Genomic DNA, 23,957 nt, shown 5'->3' on the forward strand with positions numbered 1-23,957 from the left:
AAAGGGCAGCGCGCTTGCAATGAGTGGTTTTTGTCACGTGACACGCTGGGACGCCGTCCTGTATAGAACATTGCACCTCATCACTCAATGTGCCGTTGCCTTATTTCCTGTTGAACAACCGAAGAGGCGACGTCGCATCTGACGCTTGCCTGATTTTGCGGGTGTGATCTCAAACGATTATCCGAGCGAAAAAACAAAAATAAAAGAAGAATATAACGGCTAAAGAACTGAACAACTAACGGGAAGCTTAATCGATTCATCGCCCACCCCTAAAGCGCGCACGTGCCTCATGCGGGAGCTCTCGATTCGGCTCCCGCCGCGGCGGCAAATTGTATCCCACTGTCGTTCCCTTTTTTATTGACTAAGAACACAAAACTTATCACAAGCTTAAACCTCATCCATCACTCTGCAGCTAAACGAAAACATACATTTGCACAGAACACAGTGTTATTGGTTTCTGTAAAAAGCGTACAGGTCATGAGTAATTCGACGTGGGTATAGAGTCACAAGCTCTATAAGATCATGCACGCGGTCCACAACGAGACCCGAAGAGCGAAACGCCGCGGAAAGACAGGCGAGTTGGTCGCCTGTTCCTCGTTCCGCGCCACACCACTATAGACTTCATGTCTTTCTTATACCGGTTCCCTGAAAGCGAAGGATTTTGTCCCATGCAGCCACTAGGGTTCTGGCAGCTACCGTGCATATGTACACTCAAGTGAGAGGGCCACGCAGGCCCCCGCGAACCGCAGCCCGCCTCGGACACTCACCGGAAGGCTGTCCGCATTGACGAGAATCCTGTAGCGGGGGCTCTTGCCGCGCACCGTGTCCAGAATGAGAGCCATCTGCGCGGACAACGGTAGCTTGGCGTAGTGCATCGTCGCGTTCTCGGGAGCACAGTCGGCAGCCACGCCGAGGGAAAGGGTCTTCGCGGCGAGTGGGTCACAACGAGACACCGCGCGACACTCGCAAAGGTGTAATCCACTGCGCGCCGGGCGTTCGGACCACCGGCTACCACACTGACGCAACGAACTCCTCGTGAATCGGTGGCGCGCAATGCCAGCGCGGAAACGCTGTTCCTTGGGTGCGCAGGCAGCCGCGCTAGACGCCGTCGACTCTCTCGGCATGTGACAAGCCACATGGGAGGTGACGGGCATCGCCGGAGTTCGAACCGCTTCCGAGGTCGCCGACCACTCGCAACTGCTCACGACGACGGTCTGCACGGACGCAGACCGGACAGAGCTGCGGACCTCCGCTGGCCAGCGACGACGGCGGCGTAAGATGACCCGGCGGATGAAAAAGCATGTTGACCCTTCCTTTTTCAGGTGACCACGAACGTGACTCCGCTTCGAAGGCACGAACACCGAGACGGACGACCGCGCCGCCACCTGCGATCTGCAACACGCAAGCACGGACCAGCAGCGTGAAATCCCGCGGTCGGCGAAGCAAGCGCGCACAGCCGGCCTTCTACCCTGCAGGGAGGCTCCGCCGCTTCTTTTTTCCGAGTCGGAGGTGGGCGCAGACGCTCGGCGGCGAGACGAAGAGGACAACAGCCGCAGCGGCAGTACACACGCCACGCCTCTTTTCGCGCGGCCACGTCGAGACGAACAACTGGAACGACCCCTAGCCCGCCTGCAGCAACCCTTTCGAGAGAGTTCACGCTCGGCACGGTTTATACGCGGAAAAGCAGCCACCTCGTGAGAAATCAAACGAGAGCCGACCAGCTAGCCAGCGAGCCGGTGCGGGAAACAAAGACAAACACGGATGCTTCGAGCGGTCTCGATTCGCCGAGAGAGAAAGTGCACGTATACACAAAGAAGCGAAGACGGAGACAATAGAGTCAGCAACGAAGCACCCAGCCGCGAGCACCTGTTGTTGCGCGTTCTGTGGCACGGTGCGCTACATGGGGGAGGGGGGGGGGGGAGACCGAGGCTCGGATCTGCGGGCCGACCGGGCAGTCAGAGGAGAAGCGGTGCGGCAGAATGGACGAGGCTTGTTTCGCGTTGGTGGCCGCCGAAAAGGGCGTCACGAAAAGGCAAACACACACGCCATCGGCGGCACCAGGCGTGTGTTCTCCTCTTCTCACACTCCAACTGCGGCGGCGGGTAAAACAGCAGCAGCAGCAAGAGCAGCGTTTGGAGCCATTTCTGCCGCCACACTAGAACGACCCGAGGAAAAAGAGGCACGGCGCGCGGCGTCCCATTGTTTCTCCAGCCGTGTACGCCGCAATAAGCGCCTCGGACCACAGCGTTCGAGGGGAAAGGCTGCACCGGCTCGATATATACGGGGATGTGCTGCCTGCCTTTTTCGCGCTGCCGAATGTAGTATACGCGTAGACAAACCAGAAGAAGAAAATACAGCGAGCGAAGAGACAAGGATAAGAGAAAAGGCAGTGTTAGAAAGGTAGAACGAGAGTGGTAGAAGTACTTGGAGCACGCGAGGTTATATGTCGAGGGAGAGAAAGGGAGACAGTGCGTGCATTCACGCCTTTCGAACAAGCGGGTGGAGAGAAAGCAGCTGCAGTTTCCTTCCTCCGCGAGTTCGGCGCAGAGGAGCGGATACGTTGAGCACTAAAGTCAAACGAGCCTGGGCTTCTCAGCCTGAAAGCGTGCGGGCAGCACGCAGAGAAATTTGCCCAGAATATGGTGTGCGCGCTAAGGGACGGCGTAATTTCGGGGCCACTTGTTTCACGAGCGTTTCTCCAAATACCACGAGGAAGACATGCGCGTAGAATAAACTGAAATAAAATAGCGCAACTCAGGACTCGCGCTCGCGCGCCCCTCCTCCTCGGTATCGCCGACGGAGCTCCCAGGACGCTGGAGTCGCGGGAAAATGAGGCGAGGTAATTTGGAATAAGTGCCGCGTAATGATCGAGACGTTCGCGAGAGGCAACGACACCACCCGCTATCGCACTGCGCCGCTTAACGAGCTGCTACCGAGATAAAACAATTTACGCGACAATTTAGGCATTGTACTCGACAGAGACCGCCAGGACGGGCAAGTGTAGCGAACTAACGGCAACGCGCGAATTTAAGAGGCCGTGTTCATGTTGATCTCGCCCATTCTTAGATCAAGGACACAAACGAGCAGCACCCTTCTGCGTATACGTACACAACACGACCTTGCGCAGACCGGGCCCTGCTCTTAGAAGGGGGGCGGGGGGCTAATCTAATCAGGGTCAGAGTGGCTGACACACAAACGAGGAATAAACTACTAGGGAGGTGAGAAGAAGGAAACGGGGCTGCTTAAGTCAGGCAGAGCGGCGGGTTGTGCGTCGTGCGACCTAATCCGCGGAACCGAATTAAAAGGGTCGCGGAAGTCTCCGCCCACGGAATGCACTCGGCTCTTTATTATACGGCTGGGGGAGCTGCGGCGTTAACAGGCAGCTAGGGCAGCTTCCTTCCTGCCTCCGTTCCGGCCGTCGATGCTAATTGGCGAGGCCCAGGGGAAGCAAGCATGCGCGCACGAGCCCAGAACGCCGCGTTTTTTACCTCCAGCGCAGCGGGAGAGCAGGTCGCTTGCTGCTGCTGCTGACCTATGTCCTAAATCAGCAGTAGAGACGCGCGCGCCTAATCGAAGCTCCGAGCACCCTATCCTTCGATTCCCAGAGCGAGGAAGGAACACGTACTCTGAACAAGAAACGAAAAATGTCCGTGCACGCGACAGAAGTTACGAAGCAACGGCTCCGGAGGCCACGAGATCGCCGCATAAATCGAGGCACCGCCGAGAAAGACGAGACGAAGTGCTCTGTCGCCGACCAGGAACGCGAGAAAAGAGATGGACAACGACTGCAGTCTGGCGACAAAGGCCGGCGGTTTCCAGAAACCGTTGATGAATGCAGGTGCTGAGAGGTTGCGTTCCGGAGTCTTGAGAGAGAGCAGGAAAATCGGGAAGCGCTAAATGGGCTTCCGAGACACGCTTCGTCGTGACCGGACACGAGCCGAGAAACTGTACAAAAGTCCGCGCGCGAAGTCCCGGGCAAGCAGCAGCCCCGTGACGCGCGAAGTTCGTGAAGTGAGGGAGAGAGACTACAGAGATGAAGAAAGGGTGTTCCAAATACGAACCGCAACTACACGGTCGCCGGGAAGCATACCTTACTTACAAAAACCATCCACGAAGTCAGTAACGTTCCTCCGACAAAGTCGCACGATGACGAAAGCCCGGCAACCCGGCTTCCATAAACTGAGCTTTCCGTACGCGCACGTAAACCCTCGCAAACACACACACAGAAACACACGCTGCCACAGTGATCAACAGCGGGGTTCCACTACCAACGCTACCACAGCACAACAGCCGCGCACTGTGAGAAATCCACCGAACACATCCAGCGCTGGCGTCGGCGTAAACATTCGACCGGCGCTGTCGAAGTGAGCAATGTTTAAGCGAGCCGTGTGCACGACAGCCCCACAACTCAAAGCCAAGCGGCACGACCGAACGCAGGTGGTCGCGGGGCGGGGGTCCCCACGCAGATGGGGCAAAAGAAAGAGAGCACGCGGACGAGAGGGATGGGGGAGGAGAGAAAGGGAGAACTCACTCACGGGAAATTGCGCTTCACTATGCGGAGGCGGCAGCGTCACGTGGCCCGGCGTTGCGTTACGCGAGCGTGACGCCCGAAACAAGGGCCCTTCACTGGCCGAACAAAAGGCTCGGACGAGACAGCCCGCCTGCCTGCTTCTGATGCACTCGCAGATTCGACGCGTCATTTTTTTTTTCCCCTCCCCAACCCATCATGCTGGGCACACACGCGAAGGGAATACCGCAGGCCAACGTATGTACGTGCAGCGCGCGCGCGTAAGCGCTTGCCAACTAAAGGCACGCTCGTTCCTTAACGAGACACAGCAGGCAGTAAAAAGCGGGACGAGAGCAACGCAGGAGGCAAGGCTGTCGTCGCCGACAAGACAAGGACAAGCGGGCGAGCAAGCCAACACGCATACATGTCGCGCTAAATTACGCATATGTTTAACGCATCGCTACGCGAGTATCAGTCACGTTCATCCTTGTTACGTCACGGTACAACAACTGCTGACAAATTTCGTCCACTATACACGACTCCTTGCTCAAATTCTTGGCTTCAAACTACAAGCCCGACGGTATCCCAGACCGCGGCACTGCGGTAACTAGTAGCACTATACGAGCGAGATTAGCGCAAATGCTAGACGAACGTATACGCAGAGCTGGATTTAACGGGCATTCCCCCTCTGCCTGTTTCCTTCGCAGCTTATATACGCTGTCCGGTATATTAGAATTCCGCACGACGGCCCGAGCTGGGCGTGAGACATGCGATTATCTCAATTTTTTTTATAGCCTTACTCTTCTTTTTACTTGCCCGCTGCGAAGAGGGACTACAAAGGAAGGAAGGATCAAATTGCCTTCATCTACCAAAACTCCCGCGTATGCTCGCCGACTTGGGATCGCGCATACCTTGCACCACCGCCGCACAGAAGCCGCCAGCACTCCTCTCATTTGCGCGAAGTTAAAATGCCTCCCAACCCCGCCGGCCCGCCCACTTGCTGCTTTAGGAATTTTCGCTACATCTACGCAAGCGCGTGGGTACGCGGGAAGCGTCAGTTTTAAGCGAAACACGCAACAAAGCAACGACAGCGCGAGGAAAGAAAGAACTAATGGAACGAAAAAGACAGACGGAGAGAGAGGGAGGGAAGGAGGGAGAGGGAGAAGAAACTGCGGCACGCAACAGCGCGTTCGTAGATGGACTCCCCATGTGTTCAAGCGTCCTGAATTCCCGAGAGAAAAGCCGCACTTTTTACGAACGTAACAACCACGAAGACAAGCTTTAACGAAGACAGCACAGGAGCACCGCTTCCCCGCAATTCATCCATGCAAGCACCGCCACGTCACGGTCGGCGGCGCAGGACGCATGGCCTCCGCTGAAGTGCCAACGTAGCTTCACACGACCCTGCGCGAAACCCGCGACAACAAACTGCTTCCTCCGTGCCAGGCAGGAAAAAAAATTATGCTCGGCTGATTTTGCTGTTACGAGTGAGACGTAGACAGAGAAATAGCCAGGAATTAAGCAAGACGTCAGATGCTTGATGGCACGGGCACCTTGTTCCAGGGACCTAACGATATCACACGTTACGAACTTAAAACATGTTCTGTCCAAGCAGCGAACGAATACAACGTCCCCAGCTTGGCGAAGAGGCGCGGAGCTTCCAACACCACCTGTGCATCCACCACCTCATGTAACGGCGATTTTCCGGCACGGTTACGAATGAGTATAGTCTTCTGAACCTGCAGTTCACATTAGTTCTTTTTTCACGACAACGACTTATCACTATTACTTCGACTGCCTGCCCTTTCACACACGAGATGATCATACAAAGACACATGAACGAGTGGGATGAACAAATGTTAAACACATCTAAGTTAACACACTATCATATTTTTTTTTCTTCTATAAACGCCGAGCAGCTACGCCTAGCAAATATACTTACCACACAAAAACACCTCGAGCGTGACAAAACATCTAAAAAAGAAAAAGAAGAATGAAGCTGCAATGTGAGCAAGCTGTCTCAAGAAAGAACGACCTTCCACCAGATGCTTCCGCCCATTGTGAGACAGATGGCTCGGCTTACAGAGCTCGACGGCGCTAAGCAGCACAATAACAAAACACAACGGCAGCGGGCCGCTCAATTCCGACCTTTTTAGAGACAAGCAACAAACAGAACGCCGCCCACGAACGGCGTCAGGAATGGCAAAGCGGCATTCTCTTCTATACGCCTCTAGGCAGACGCAGCAGCGAACGAACGACGTTAGGCGAAGAAAACAAATCCCAATTGCACAGTTTACGTTTTAAGTTCAAGGCAGAAACGAAGAAGGGGAAAAAAAAAAAGAAAGGAAAGGATCGGGTTAAAAATAAAGCAGAGAGCGGAAGCGGGGCGGAATGGGACCGCAGAAAAAATGCGCGGAATCGAGGCACGCGCGGAGGGAAGTCGGCGCCGCCTGCGTATTTGAAATAGACCAAGGTTACGCACGTGCACCGCACGGCCGGTGTTCTTTTAGGAGCTGTTTGCGGGAGCAAGCCGGCGCCGGCAAGCTCGGAGCCCCGCAGAACTCTCTATACAGACGGGGTCGGACGCTTCGGCGGGGGCGACGCGCAAAATATTTGGCACGGCTCGAAGTGCTGTCAGTGGCGCCAGTTTGCCGAACGAGACGTGTCACCTTACGTGCACGGCACCGAGAACGGCTTACCGGTGCAAGGAAAACAAGGATCAGAGTCGCCTATGTACGACTGCGCCTTTGTTTCTCTTTTTTTTTTTCGGTTGGGATTTGGACGTGCGGCATGGTCAAATAATAGAAAGAGAGGACGTTGGTTCGAGGAGCATCAAGAAGCGACTACTACTCAAAAGCTTAACATGTGAAACCAAGAGGGGAAAGAAATAAAAAGAAATGAAAGCTGAAAGACAATCGGACAAAACGAAGGAGTGAAGAACATGCTCTCTTGAAGTGTGTTTCTGCTCTGTTGGCTGAAACGATTATCTCGTACTGAAAGTAAACATTAAGCACAAAGCGCGTATGTCTCCCGAGCTAAAAACCCGGAAAGAAAAATATTTTCAGCAACACAGTTTCATCGCAATGTACAAAATTTAATCATACACAGCCCGTTGAACCTGCCAAACATGCAGTTGATGCGCACTATAGGGGTGTGCCAATAATCGAAACTGTTGAATAACGAATAACAAATATGAATAGTTGTAATTACAGTATTATGAGTATTCATACTCATAAATATGAATATTTTTCGAATAGTTCTTGGATATTCCGAAACGTCGCCTGTGCGAAAAAAGAAAGCTGGAACAAGAGTACGATAAATTCCACACCCACGGGCATATAGTATACATAGGCATAGAACATGAAAACTTGCGTAGTGGAGTAGCCTACGTCATTCAGGAAGACATACTTGACCGGCTGTACAGCGATATTTCGCACTATCAGAAGAGTCCTGTGCATGCAAAGAAACTGCTTATTTCTTTCTAATGCTCCATTTGAGCGTTTAATAAACAACTCTTCACACTGTGCAACGCAATCACAGAAATTTGGTAACGCTATGAACACAATGATGTAAACGCACCTTTATTGAATAATGAAAATGGCTGTTCGTTATTCGAAAAAGATCACAGTTTAGCCATAAGGGCGAAGCAATGAATGCGACAGCAACGTGTTAGACTATTACACGCAGTGTAAGACTCGTAGCTGTAGTGGCAGTATGAAGTAAACGTAAGCTGAATAAGTAAAAACGAGCTGTTGTGCTAGAGGTGCTCCGTTTGAATCCCGCCATCGGACAAGTTCATTTATGTTTGTTAATTAAAGCCAACGTCATTAGAGAGTTTTAGAATAGGGGCCCCAGAAGTTTGGGTCCCCGAAGAGCTTTCCGGGTGTTAGTTCGCGGCGGGGCACGCAGGAGTGAAGAGTTTTAGAACATGGGCTTCGCATTTGCGGATAGCGTCTCGCGCTTGCAGCGGCTCTACGGCGTCAAAGAAAAAGCTATCATAAATATTAAAATAAGATATACCATTTTATAACAAGAGTACATATAATTTTGACATTCGTGTTTCCGCTTTTAATTACGATTTAGAGTTTATTCTATAAGCAGCAAGCAATTAGTAGCGCTTAATTTTGAGTAACCAAATTTACGTGCCTTCACCAGTAAAGTTAAACCTTGTTAGGCCTACGAGCCATGCAAGCGACAATCGAATTGGGAATCAGCGGCGTCTAATGAATCAATCTTCATAACACACGCTAGCTGAGAGAAAGTGACAACCACAGTCACTTCTCCTAGCTTGCAAACTTCACGCGCTACCACGAATCGAGCCCAGTTTGGTGCTAGGTTAGAGCCGTCGCTTCGATGGCTGCCGCCATGTTTGTTGACGCAAAGCTTTTTGGGCAGCGTTTGGGGCTCCTGCTAAATCAGTGAAACAGCGTGCCCGACGCAAAACCCAAACGCAGTTCGGGTCTCGCGTATATGCGCAGCGGCTTCCACGCTATTTCTTTGGGGCCCCAAAAGTTTGAGGCCCGTAATCTCTTTTCTTAGCACCCTTACCACCATCTTTTATGTTTCGAACTTCTTTCCTGGGCCGATCCCGGAGGTAGCGCACAGCCACGCCAATTGAATTACATAACTTGCAGGTTTGAGCTCTGTTACATTGTTTTGAACTTTTAATATTTAATTCTCAGAAGATTTAAGGTAAAAGGCATGCGCTGTCGCTGTTTTGTTTCATGGCTTTAGTTCGCCGACTGCCATTCTCAAAATTCCTGGAATAATTTTGTCAAGAACGTAAGACACTGTATGAGGAACTTTAATAACAGAATGGTGTGGCAATATAATCCACATAAACGGCATGTCATATAGCATAGATATCCCTAATATATACTTAACCTCACGGCGGCGACGACGGCAGGAATTCGCTTGGAGTGTCCATATAACTGCCACCCAATAACATGTTTAAAACTGTTAAATATTTTGATTCGATTCGCTTCTGCCACTATTCGATTCGGTCTGGAATATTACTATTCGCATTGTCTTAGTAGGCACGCACACACGCACGCACGCACGCAACACAGACAAGTTGCTTCTCAGCACAGCAGCTCAATCTTGTGTATGCTTCACGGCGCGCCACCTATCCCTGCGGTGAAGCGAACCTTACGGCGGTGTTAATTCGATGCGGAAAAGCAAGCATTCCGGACGAATTCACTATTACGGCAACAACACTAAGAGATTCAGCAAACGAAAACAATTTATAGCAGGACAAACGCATTGTCGACATGCAGCGCTACAAACACATTGCCTGTTAAGAAGCAGTACAGCCCAGTTCAGGTGTGGGCATCAGTGGTGAGAGAATAAAAAAATTAAGCAACTTAACACGAGGAGTCTTCACATGAAACCGGACAGCCGGAACGACAAAGATTTTCTGCTTTTATCTCACAAAAACAAAATTTTGCGAAATCTACAAACTTGGGCAGACGCGCTACCAGGCTCGCGCGACGCGCCTTTGGCACGAGCGAACCGTGACGTGCGCGCTCCGCACAAGTATCGCCATCTCTGGACAGTAGTGCGTACTGCGCCGGGAAGCACGCTGCTGGCCTCCGAAATTTCTGGGAGCACCACCCAAATCACAGAGGCTATACATGAGGAAAAAGGACCACCCATCAGATTGCAGGAATTATAGTCATACCGAGCGGTATCCACTGCACCACCGCTGCGCTCAGCGCAATGCGGGGTGGGTGCTTATATATCCGCGCGCTTGCAGGTGCTGGGCGGTGTCGTCTAACGAGCCGGACAATTATAAGAAACTTTTGGTGCACGCAAATTGACCCGCAATTATCGGCGAAACAGAATAAAAAGCAAGGCGAGCGCACAATCGATTAAACCAAGGCCCCGTCAGCAAAGCTAATGGAGGCCCAATTTAGCATCGGCGTTATTGCGTGCAAGGCTATCGAGGAGGAAGACAAATGGCACGTCATTATAGTAGTCGATAAGGGGCCACGTGTGCAGTAGCCATTGTCTGCCTGTTACGGGAAGCCGCTGAAGTTAGGATTGTCTACGCATTCTTCGTCGCCAGGGCAAACGTGCCTTAGCGCACGGTGCACTAATGATATGCTGCGCGTTTCTTACTAATGTAAAATAATGATGATAATAAAACAAGTTGACAGACAGACAGAGACAGACAGACAAACGGACAGATCTTTTTCAGACGGATTGCTTGAAGACGCGATTTAAAAAGTACATAACAGTCTTTTATTCGTAACCGAACGGAATACACCATATGCCAGAATTATACGGTTGGGGCCAAGGAACTAAAAATGAGTTGTGGAACTCTAGGAAATAATTATGGAATGTTCGTTAACCACGATCTCTCGCGCAAGTCGTACAGAAGAGCAGTTCGTAAGGACAGGATTACACCAATCGTTACGTTAACGAAGCCACTTGGCAAATGATAAGCAGTTTTATGGGGTTTCCCAACTAACGTTAGCCACGGTGTTAAACGTACAAAAATGTTTAAAAAAAAGAAACACGGAGCAAGATCAGATTTTACGTATTACGGCGTTCAATCGTCAGACCTCTGACTACCAAACACGGTCAGGTCTTATAATCGTATCTTGCACCGCGTCTTATAAACCTTTCTTTCTTTCTTTAGTTTTTATTTTCTTCGTTGAACAGCCTGGCAAACGTTAGCTGGGACACACAGCATATACGAACGAAAACCCGTCTCTGAATTCAGCACCTATTCGACATAAAATCCGGGCGCACACACACGCAAGCTCTCTCTCTGAAGAGACAGAGAGAGAGAGAGCGAGAGAGAGAGAGAAGAAGAAGAAATAAGAATATAGCGAAAACACGAGGTACAGTTTGTACGACTGCCGCTGTGTGAACGGAAACAGCGCAAGGACGGCACACCGGAAGGAACGCCGACAGGACGAGACGTTGTCCTGTCGTTGATGTGTTTACTTTTTATGCAGATACCGGGTGGACTAGAAACGGGCTGCAACCAAGTGTCGGCGGCGTAAGGCGAAGAAAAGAGTAGCAGCGACACACAAACCATTGGCTGGTCGTTGGCTGGTCGTCAGCTGGTCGTACGCACAGCACAGTCGTTATGGCAACGCCCGTATTTCAGGGTATATACTGCTACAGCGCCGAGCTGACACGGATCAATGCTGTGGTGATGCTTCCATTCCACGGTCAACACGAAATAAACAGCATCTCTCGGGCGTCGCAGAGGCGTGACAGTTGGCGACCGCTTTTCGTATTGCTTTTATTTGCTTTTATTTTTGTATACGTTCTAAAATACGGTTCGAATAACCCCGCTCAGATACTCCGAGCGCAGAAAAAATACATACCGCGATAGAAAGGCATCGCCGAGTACAGTCACGTCTACCAGATAGAAATGGGAAGTTTTCGAGAAGTATGTTTACGGCACATGTTTCAGAGAGAACAACGTCAACGTCGAACCAAGAAATATTTGGAACGCGACCGGGGGTATACGTGGGAAGAAGCAAAGTGTAGGTACACATCGTTCTTTCTGCGAAGAGGAGAATATTACGGCTCGGTTTTAGCGCACAAAAATGAAAGCAAACTTTCATATAAGGAACAATAACGCGCGAATGCGAAAGTACGTGATGGAAATCATATAATCAAATAAATAAAGGACAACACAAAGTTAAACGACACTTTGATTCTCTCGCACTTTACGCGTACGTCTGTTCGGTTAGGTTCCTCGCCTCTGGAAGGCTCCGCATTTGACTGTCAGGAAAGCTGCCTCTTGCAGTAATATTGCGAATGCTTACAGAAATGACAAAAGAGAACGCCACGCGAGAGGTACAAAATAAAGTGAAACATATAAAAAGAAAGGCAGATAAGAGGAGCAGCAGGAGTACGTGGCTGTATGGAGCGATGGAGACTATTTATGAACCGGCAACGGAACTCCGTTACTCCAAAAAAAAGAAAAAAGAAATATGACCGAGGGCGAACGGGAAGTCTGCGTTGCAGTGTTTGCACTGCCTCGCGTACGCACAGGAGCAGGAGGGAAATCTCGCGCATCGAACCATCCGGGAAAGAGCGGTAACGAAGGGAAAAGGCCAAGCGTACCCGCAACCAACGCGACAGATTGCGCGCAGCCAAACCGAGACAGAAGAGGGGGGGGGGGGGCAAACGAGCCGCATCCTCCACGGAAATATATCGCACTTCGTGCACACTGCACGCACGGGCTTTCCTATACACCGCCAGCGCCTCGCGTGCGACCATAGAATACACACGGGCGAGAGCGTCGGCACAGCGTCGCCGAGCGCTTTCTTCTTCGGCCACGGCGGCTGCATAAATTTGGGCGCTCAGCGCGCGGACCCCAGAGACGATATGGGGGAACGAGAAAGCGCGGGTGGAAAGGAAAAGCAGTAAAAAAAGAGACCCGCGCGCACGCTCCGGCGCAGCAGCAGATATGCGCCCGCGTCGCGCATGTGCACCGGGCCCACGCCGTGTTCGCTTTTTGTTTGTTTGTTTGTTTCTTCGGAGCTCCGGTCGGGCGTACGCGTGCGGGTGCAGCGTCGCCGCGATTAAAAGCGCAGCCGTCGTCGTCGTCGCGTACGCTCGTCCGAATGGCTGCCAGCGAACGCAGCTCGGCAGGCGCACGCGCACAGTCGACCGCGAAAGTTTGCGGACCGCAGGATCTGAGGAAACGCTGAATTTCGGAGAAGCTTTCGGCCGAAGTTATTCCTATGTGCTATGCTACGGACGGGAAATCCAAATGTTGGGCTGCGTTCCGAGACTACAGACACAGAGATAGTGTGCTTTTCTTTCCCCCGTTTTTTTTACATGTGCTAATACAAACAATGGGCTATATAACACGGATCGGCTACGTTAGGCTTATTAAACCAGGGTTAGTAAGAGCCAAGACGTAGAGGTTATAGCTCTGGTGGCGACTCTTTGCGACTACTTGTTCTACTTCGCCCAAATTTCTACAGGTATGAAAAAAAGAAAAGAACGTTAGGCAGAGAGCGCTTTTACTAGTGTGTTTAGGCTAAACGCTACCCGCCGTGGTTGCTCAGTGGCTATGGTGTTAGGCTGCTGAGCACGAGGTCGCGGGATCGAATCCCGGCCACGGCGGCCGCATTTCGATGGGGGCGAAATGCGAAAACACCCGTGTACTTAGATTTAGGTGCACGTTAAAAGAACCCCAGGTGGTCGAAATTTCCGGAGTCCTCTGCTACGGCGTGCCTCATAATCAGAAAGTGGTTTTGGCACGTAAAACCCCATAATTTAATTTTTTTTAGGCTAAATGCCATCGGAGAAGCAGAGCATATAGTGGCTGCAGTGAGTTAGATCGCGGCCACCGCCCATCTTTAAACGGGAACGATCCTGCTGGCAAACTTTCACAACGGGCCATAAAGCACCGGAGTGCTTCGCTGAAAAGCCCGCTTCCAAAATTTTTAAAACCGATGGACTAAAACAAGCCTCCGTTCAGTTCAAAATTTGTATATTGCGCCGAACATTTAACATGCAGCCTTACACACGTTCCTACACGTTCTATGTTAAAATCAAATCATTCTGACTTTTCAAAAAAAAGAAAAGAACAGAAACAACTTAAAGGGGTAGCTGAGTGGAGTTTCCGATGCTCCACCGGACGAAACACAAGACACTCAGGCTGCGCGCGCGTGCGTGCGATCGTGTTCTTTGGTGTTGTTCCCGCGAAATCCGTGCAGTCCAATGCAGCCCAAGCGACATCCTACATCGCGTATCCAAATAACAATAGCTATATGGACTCGCACTATACGTCTCGCCCGTCTTCGTGCCCCGGCTTTCCGTATCCCGCCTTACTGCTGACCCACTTCTGCCATTGTTACAGTTTACGAGCGCAGTGTTACGCTATGTTTCCGCGGCTGCTTCCTCTACACCGCCCGCAAGCGCGACTGATGCCTTCCGGTACCGTGATTTAGATCCACCGATCTATCCGACGTGACCCCGTTGGGTGCAGTACCCGCATCGCCGAGGACCGTGCCGAGATCGCATAAATGTACTGTTTCGTCGCCATAACAAAAGAAAACGCAAGCCACAGGGGAAAGAAATAGTAAAGAAGCGAGAGACGCCCATCTACGTGACGAACACCGAGAACCGCAGCTTCTCTTCCCGTACAAGAGAAACGCAGTAAGGCCGACAACATAGAGCCGTCAGTGTGCACGGACGACGCACATATAAGAACGCCGGATCGAGGCCGCCGATTGTGGCGCGCACGAGCGACTGGTGGAGACACGTGCTTTGTGCACGATCACCGAGTTTATACTATCTGTATAGTGCACGTCGCGTTAATAAAGAAAGAAGCCACGGTAACGAAAAGGGGCCCGCGCGACGCCAGCGAATGGCAGAACATTTCGTGAGTCGCCATAACGCGAGTAAAGAGCGTAGCCTGCCTACCCCCCCCCCCCCCTATTGTATGCCTTCTCGTGATTTTCGTCGCACAAGGAACACGCAACCATGCACGCACGCACGAACGCACGCGCACGCGCGCATTCCTGAACGCAAAATAAAAAAAAAAATCAGAGCCCTTTCCAATATGTGAAGATGGATGGCCAGCGAAGCTGTTTAGCGCACGACACAGAGGTGACCCAGAATATTGAACAATGGTACGAACCCTTTTATTGTCCTAATCTGTGGACATCGTGGCAATAATAGGTACGCACACACAATGCGTATCACCCCTGTTATTAAATGTGCCCGTCACGTGAGACAATGACTGGCTCATAGAACCGTGAACGCGGCCTTCCCCTTACGACGACAGAAGTGAAATTCTACGCTGGAATGATGGACGGCAACGGAACCGGCTGTGGAAGACGACGAAAGCACGAGCAGTGGCACCTGCGCGTTTGAGCGGTTGGCGCCGATAATTTTATTAACAGTACTTTTGTGAAAAAAAGTTGTACAGAAATTTTTTTTTTTCCCAAAAACATCTGTTCTTACCCTTGTGCCTGCGACCCCTTTGGGTCTCACGTGTGACGAGGGTAGTTCGTTATAGGTCCTCGAGCCCACAGGGGCATGTGCCATTGAGCTTGGACCCTTTCTGTACTGCCACCAGGACCAGCCCACATGATTTGTTTTTGTCAACTTCTCGGACATTTTCTTTTCCAGATTCTAGCGATAGACAGCTTCGCTGTAAAAACACACACGAAGAAGTCAACAATGGACAAAAATTATCTGGATGTCAAAACAACATGAGTCCCTTTCCCAAGATCAAAAAAAAAAAAAAAAAAACAAGAAAGAACGAAGACGGGGCAACAAGCAGAAGAACAGAAACACACGTGGAGCGAAAGAAATGATCCGGTTGGTTGGCCGTTACTAATGCCCGACTTGCCTGATCCAGGCACGTCCGCATAGAGAGTAAGGAAGGCGGCAAAAAGAAGAAAAAAAAAAGAAGGACAACAAAGCAAGAGAGCAAGAATAAGTAAACGAAAGAAAGCAGACGCGGATATCGCAGCAGACGAGCACGACGGAGACGACGCTTTGATGACGGGTTCTGCCGAGCGAGCAAGCCCCCCTCCCCTGCCCTCCGTGCGCGGAAGAAAACCGTTACGGGCCCGGCAGCTCGCAAGCCGCTGGATACATTACGACTCTATCGACAACAAAACTTCCCAGCGGCTAATGGTCCAGGGGTGGCACGTAAACGAATCACGTATGACCCTCGCGCAGCCACCGGCTCGGGCTTGTGACGGCCCTCGCCCGCCTCAAGTGCGCAGCCGATCGTCGAAGACGCGAACCGCATCTCGCGGAAGCAACGGGAGCCCGCAGGGCGGCGTAAAACAACCTTTGTCGTTGCCATCCGTCGCTCTCGTATCAACGTTAAAAGGCTTAATCGGCTTCCTTCAAATGAACAGTTCTAGTGGGTGGCCCCTCTCCTCTAGGCAACAAGGCGGCCCTCTTCGATTACTTAAATGGAGCGCGGAGGCCGAACAAAGGATGGCATTACATTCACGCTGTTAAACGGTACGGCACACTATAGCCAGGCTATTAACCTCTAACGTCGACGTCAACGTGTGGCCGGGAAAAGGGAACAATTAAGTTAACAATTACACCTAAGTGGCGGATTGAAATTGTACGTGCACGTATAGCTTTTTTCCACACAAGACATTGTTAATGCCTTCAACAAAATTTTGCAGCGTCCCAAAATATTGTGGTTAGTCCGAGCTTTAAGTGTACGCAGCACGATGCCTTCACTCCCGCTGCGTTGTTTCGCTTTGCGACCTCAACGTTCTGCATTATCATTGCGTTATAACTTATGTATATCTGCTAACTCATGGCACGAATACCAACGGGATCGCGGCAGTCTTTATTCTGCCTAGCAGTTCTTGCTTTTGCTTTCGTTCCCCATAAAACAGGAAGAAAGCAAAAGAAAACTTCGGTTACGAGTGTCCAGCCGAAAACCACATCGTTTTCTGAAGTTTTCATAGTAGAATAATTTCGCACGTTTCGGCGCTATAAATGCGATGGGCTTCATGCAGACGATCGACGCTCAATTGCACAAGAACAAACCAATTACTAATCAAGTAACGCCGTACTAATTAAGTTATATAACTCACCTAAGATGTCATTCTTTCCGAATAGATAACTACTTTCCATGGCCAGAAATAAAGAAAGACGAGTTTTTCTAATGCTACTTGATGGGAAACTGTGCTTAGGCATTGGTTAAAGCGACGTCTAGCACTTTTGTTCTAGCGCGCTGTAAGAACAGCCTATGTAGTCGTAAACGGTTCGCCGACATAGAAAGGAACTAAAGATTTGCGTTTAGAGCCGGCAACTTCCTCGTTCCTGCGATTATATAAAGATAATTAAAGGTGCCGCGAGAGGTTGCTGAACACGAAAATTTTAAGAGCAATTAGCAGTGAATCATATTATGACTTACACATTTGCATGTATCACTGTTTGAGCACGTATTAAGTGTTACATTTCACATCGGTGTGAAGTGCGCGGAGGCTATACACCGCCAACGAACACGCGAGCTTTCCAGTGCAGCCTGCCTAACAGTTACTGTCTTCTCGTCGAAGTTACAAACGACCGTACAGATTCGCCTCAAATGCACGATTATTGGTGCCCTACCCCGGGCTTCCTCTGGCATGACTTGCAGTTATCCGTGAAATTCGGCTCGTCCCGAAAGTCGTGCGGCGCCGATTACCACAGCCCAGTTCTCTTAATTTCGCGTGTTTTGCCATCTCGCGTCTCGTCTTTAGATTTCCGCCCGGCACTATAGACGCAATAAGAATCCGCCCACACGCCCCAAACACCATCTTCCCTGCCCTGCACGCGCCCCTCTGCTGCGCGAGAGAGTTCTTTGTCCGAGTCTTTATTCATTTAAAGCACGAAACCGCACACCAACCATCGTTTCTCAGAAGCTTGGCAAAAACATAAAGAAAGGTGAACGCAAATGAGAGAGCCGCACGTTCGACCCAGTCGTTTCTCGGGCCGGTCTCTTCCTCCCAGCCAGAAACCACGGCGCCCGTATACGATGGCATGCACGTGCGATCACGCAAGGCTCCCCCGTGAGAGGAACAGCCTCCGGATGGCGCCATCAAAACACAGCCAATTTCCCAGTTCGCGTTCTTCCGTAATGCAGCGCGCAGCCGTTCTGGCACGGGAGGGATAGATGAGTAAGGAACTAAGTGGATGGAACGACTACGTGAATGATTGATCGAATGAATGGTTGAATTGTGTTAAGTAAAAGAACACAGGAGAAAGAAAATATATAAATGAAGGAAGGAAGGAAGGAAGGAAAGAAAGAAGGATTGTATGAATTAATTAATGGATGGATGGATGAATGAATGAAATGAAAGAAACGAACATTTGCGGTACATCTGTCAATCGATAGAAAAAGAGTTGCTGGTGTTCTCTACAAGCACGAAGATCTCCTTGAATACAGATAATAAGAGTAGATTGAATGGATCATCTAAATAAAAAAAAAAGGAAAGAAGGAAGGGAAAAGAGAGAGGAAGAATGGAAGGCAGGAAGGAAAGACGCCGAAACAAGTTCGTGGGCGCAAAAACCAAAACCACCGGAACGAACACGGAGGGCGACCGGCACTTTCCCGAAATGATCGGCGCGCGTGCGTCCGGGCTGCAGAACTTTCCCCAAAGTTCGCCCGGCTCCGGCCGGTGATCCGCCATATGTACGCGGGCATACCGGAAGTCGTGCCGGTCTCTCGCGTCGCCGCGCAACGAATCGCTATCCCCGCTTCCTTCCCGCTCTCCGCTTCCCGACGGCCTTTGCACGGAGCACGCGCGTATTGCGAAAACGCACGCGCTTCCCTTAATTTCCATATCGTAATTCCCGCTCGCCCGAGAAGACTCGGACAGAAAGGGTACGGGGAGGGGAAGACTCGGAGAGAAAGGGTGCGAGGAGGGGAAGACGACGGGGCGGCCGCGGCGAGGGGAAAGAGAAGACGCTTTCTTTTTTCATCCCCCCCCCCCCCCGGCAGTTTAAAAGCGGCCATACATAGAGGACGGATGCGCGGGAGCCTTATAACAAGTTATAAGACGACGCCGCCGAGGCCGCTGCTGCCGGAGCCTTTCCCTCGTGTTCGGGCCACAAAACTTTCGCAAGCACTGCCAGCTACGCCCGCGACACACGGGGCGCAATTCCGGGGCGTACATTTCGCGCACCGCACGTCTGAGAGATACGCACGCGATGGCGACGAGCCGGGAAGGAAAATTTCGCTAACGGAATTACCCAAACCCGCCCACGCACCCACCCAGATGGGCGAAGGTTCCCATATTGAACGAGCGTATCGCAAGTAGTTCTTCCCGGTTATTATTATACAGCGCCCGCGGACGAGTTTCTAAAGCTCGCAGTGCGCGCACTTGTGCAATCGCAACACAGCCCGGTATAGTGCTAGTTTCGCAACGCGATCAAAATAAGCGAGAAAAGAAGGAAAAGCTGAGGGAAGTGTGCCTCGCATTACCCCACACCATCAAACGCTGCAAGCGCGCGAGCCCTTTGTCTTTCTTTTCTTTTTCGTTTACGCTGCACAAAACGCATTAAATATTAAAGGAAACAACGGCCCAATTGACAGTTACCATAATGGCCCAGATTCCGCTTTCACTGTCGTAAAAAACGAATGCCGGAACTCGAGGCGTAGCTCGCAGAACCCGGACAGCGCATGTATACTAGACCCACACGCCACTGCCCTCGAGAAAAGAGAGAGAGAGAGAGGAACAGGAGGAGAGAGTGAAACTGAGATGGCGAACAAAGCAGAATTAATCCTGCACCGTCCGCACTAACGAGATGAATGGGCTCCGCGGGCATCGAAAGCTTTTTCCTCGACTGCCGACCGAAAGACAAATGAGGAACCCTCCATTGAATCGTATATAGTCGACGACGAGGGGCGCACGCACGTGCGCGTTTTCTTTACTTCGAATTACCTTTTTATTCCTGTTTCTCTGTCTTCCTCTTCGCTTTCATTTACCTCTTTATCTCCCCCCCCCCTCCACATGCACACACACACACGTCAGGCCGACCAGAACAGACGAGAACTTAAGGCGTCGAGGAGGCAACGGCACCCACGAGGGCATTGCGGCGGAAGAGCGAGCTTGGCAAACAAGAACGAACGGCCGCCGCCAGCCCGTTCCCACCCACGCAAACTGCATGCGTGGGTACGAGGTGGTCCCGCGAATTCGGGGACGCGCGCCCGCTATCTGGCACAGCGTAATGAATGCGCCCGCCCGGTGGTACCATACGCAGGCGAATTTCACCCGATCGAGGTGAAATGGGTACGAGGCGAGACGGTAAAAAAACAGAAAGAGGTTTGCGAGAGTGTACATAACCAATGAGCAAGAAATATGATGCAGTGTATATAATTAAAAGTAGGGCGAGTCGGCGTTGGTTCAGCACATAGGCACAAAAATTTCGCCTGATAGACAGCGCTGTCGCATTTCCGCGCATCCAATTCTTTTCGCGTTGTTCGGTAGATGAAGGAACAGACAAGCTGAGCTGCCGCGCGCAGGCTCAATTGCTGCGGCGTTCTGTTGCAGAGTGCTGCTGGTCGTGGGCTCGAATCCGTGGGCCGCGGCGGCGGCGTTCTGCAAGGTGTCCAGAGTGCAAGAACGCTGGGGTCGCGTGCGTTGGGCGCTCGTTAAAGAACTGCCGATACCGAGGCGCCTCTCATTGATTGTGATAGAGTTGTTTTGGGAAAGTAAACCCAATTAAGTTAATTAAAGAAGGAGTCAGGCAGGGCGAACGGGCAATAATGGCGGCGAGATCGGGAGGACCCGTGTATATACATAATCACACCGACGGTATATATGCGAGAGTTTATGGGAAGCCCGGAGGGGCGTGCAAAGTGGAATGCTCCAAATTAATCTTGATCGCCTGCGGCGATATACAATGAAATCTAGGCACCCGTGGGCAAGCTCTACTTTTTTTTCATTGAACTGCACATCGTACGGGAATCGACCACCTCTTTTATCCCTGTACCCCCGCTCAGACGGATCGCGTTTCCTGGGAGGGAAGAGGGACTTTTTATTATATGAATAAACGTTTTCACAACCATACTTCCGGCCGCCTCGCGCAGGACATGACCGCTCAATCACCACGGCGGGAAAGATCGTACGTATTTTCAGCTGAATGCAAAGAACGAGTTATACTAGTATTTTATTTTCCTTTTTTTTGTTCCCGCGAAGTTCGTCTGTGTACGCAACGCGTTTAACGTGCCTGTAATTAAATTACCAGAGAAACGGCCCACGTTAATAACACACCACGAAACTTTAGTCCAAAGACCGAAAGTGCGATTCACAGCGAACACACGGCGGCGCATCAACAACGTCGTGACATCGTGTGACAACTCTTAAGAACAGTTCCTGGATCTAGAGCCCTGACGCTGAGCCACCCAGCGCTACACGCTGGTTCCGTGATGCAGGCTATCACGTATAATGACGCTACACCAGGCTCTGACACCTAAATTGGAGTTATTGGAAACACCTGTACTGCACTTACGTAGCAGTGCTAAACTACACTACAAGCGCAGTTCACCGAGTTGTAGGCACTTTAATTCCTTCGACTCTTGCCTGCTGAGGATAAAATATTGTCTATATGCGTCCACGTACGAACAAGCCCCGCACATGCCTGTGTACACTGGCCTTAGAATTAAACACAGCACATATTAAGCAAAGCGAGTTTACCGTTATGATGTGAGTTAGGTGTATAATGAAAATGCGTGGTCTCTCCTGCCTAGGGTTGGCAAAAAACAAACGTATATTAACGTTTCACATCCGCTATGGGTCCCTAGTTCACAAGGGACCACACTACAAAGAAAACGAAATACACTGAAAAAGAACGTAAAAGTAGAGATTCAGAGATCTCAGAGCCGACGAAAGAAGACTATAAGATTTCTCGCACTTCCTCTCAGTCTTTGAGTTCTTTATATTTGCGCCTCTGCATACACGTACGTACGTTCTTCGTCCGAATGCGCCTTCCGTTCCTATTACAGAACAACTATAAACACTAAGTGCGCGAATTCGCAGACACATTCGCGGCACCTTTTTTTCTGGCAGGCACCCAATGCCCTCAGGGTTCTCTTTTAATAATGGCCCGCGTTAAGGAGAATAACGGGAGCCACACGCGGCGGCTACGATAGCACATGACAGAAAAGAGCGGGGCGCACGAGCCCTGGCGCCAGCGAATGTCCCGATTCGTATACGTTCACGAGCAATTGCGCAGAAGAAAATATACAGGGATCGATGATATGGCAGCGCGAAGAAGACGAATTGCCGCGCGTGCAGGCAAAGCTGCTGCGCTGCTGCCCAGGGGCCTCGGCGCGGCGCGGTCATGTGACCGCTTACTGGCGCACGAAACGGGAGAGGCAACGCCGTTCGATCCGATCTCGCGCGTGCACGCGCTGTCCTTGCGAGCGCAGACACAACGGGACGAAAGCAAGGACACGGAAGGAAACAAGAGAAGAAAAGAAGGATAAGTGAGAGAAGGAATATCGCGGAAGAAGGAGAGTTGACGGCGCCAGTGGTAATTAATTGCGTACGCGCGTGTGCAGCGATAAAGCACGCCGCCCAAGTGCGAGCCGGCTTCTTGTATGTCATGCGAGCTTTCCATGTGGATATCCACCGTCGGGAATTCAGCGGCTCTGAGTGAACGTTAGGGAGCCTGCAGGCGGCCAAAGTTAATCCGGAAGGCCCTGCGCTACGGCGTCATTCGTAATCAATGTGTAGTTCTGGAACGTTCAACCCCGTAACTCGGCATTTTTAACTCAGCAGCTAAAGCATTTTGCTGCAGCTATTTGATTACGAGCACGCGGCTTCGGTTCGCTAGGACGTAGCCTTGGCACTCACTTTTTCCTGCTTGAAAAAAATGAAAAGCTTAACTTCGCATGAAAAGGCGACATTGAAAAAAAAAAGAAAAGAACAGGGGAAGAACAAGAAAAAGCAAATTTTATTTGAACATACGGAGTCTGATGATGATTTCATCGTGCGCAGTGCGCATGCGTCATGAACACCTAAAGCGTGCACCATCTGAATTGATAACTTTAGTTCATCGTTGTGTATTTCGTTACCTGAGCACCTTAATTTAGTGCCCAGGATATGAAATGGCTCAGAATCTTGCAGAGAAAGCTTGCAATAAATGCATGCAACTAAACTCTGGCATTCAAGATTAAAAAAAAAAAAAGAATTCTGAATGTTTCTTCAAAACAACACAGCTTTGGAGTTTGATTTCACCTGATTATATGTCACAGGCGCATATGCCTGTTATATTCGTCACGCAACCCTTACCAAAGAGCCGATATTTTTATACCATTTGTTGGAAAATAAGCTGACACGGGCAAAGTGCTAAGTGAACTTTTCTGCACAGCAGGCGAGGCGAGCGGGTCAGCATGCAGCCTACTCAGCAACCCATCAAGACGTTAACTGACATCGTCTGCACTTAGAGACGATAATAAATAAATAAGCAATAAAACAAAAAGTAAATTGAAAGAGTGTAATCTTAGAATGCGACGGTTTTGACAGGTTGGAACACACGCTCAACTACAAAGTCTCGATGCAAGCAGTGCCAGTCTGCCGCTACCTACATCATTATGCGCGCACGCGCACGCGCACGCGCACACACACACACACACACACACACACACACACACACACACACACACACACACACACACACACACACACACACACACACACACACACACACACACACACACACACACACACACACACACAGAGAGACAGACAGACAGATATATATATATATATATATATATATATATATAGCATGCGCGAACAGACAAAGAGTACTTCGAGCACGCAACGTTTATTCATGCAGAGTCCGTAAATTGAGATAATCGTCTTCAACGACTGACAGCGACCACCTGGACGCATCATCAAGCGCGAAGCGCAGCTGCTGCACACAAGCGAGGCCGACAACCGGCCGCACGCGCGAGACGAACGTTGAATGAAACTAGGAACGTACACGA

At 50.7% G+C, this 23,957-nt stretch overlaps 1 protein-coding gene across 2 annotated transcripts in view; it reads right to left on the bottom strand.

Annotated features, from left to right (window-relative positions):
• The window catches only part of RhoGEF3 (Rho guanine nucleotide exchange factor 3), a 435,033-nt gene that overhangs the window by 79,913 nt on the left and 331,163 nt on the right, over positions 1 to 23,957 (bottom strand). The window lies entirely within an intron of this gene.

The sequence above is a fragment of the Dermacentor andersoni genome, chromosome 2 (genome assembly GCF_023375885.2).
Source record: "Dermacentor andersoni chromosome 2, qqDerAnde1_hic_scaffold, whole genome shotgun sequence".
Lineage (NCBI taxonomy): Eukaryota > Metazoa > Arthropoda > Arachnida > Ixodida > Ixodidae > Dermacentor > Dermacentor andersoni.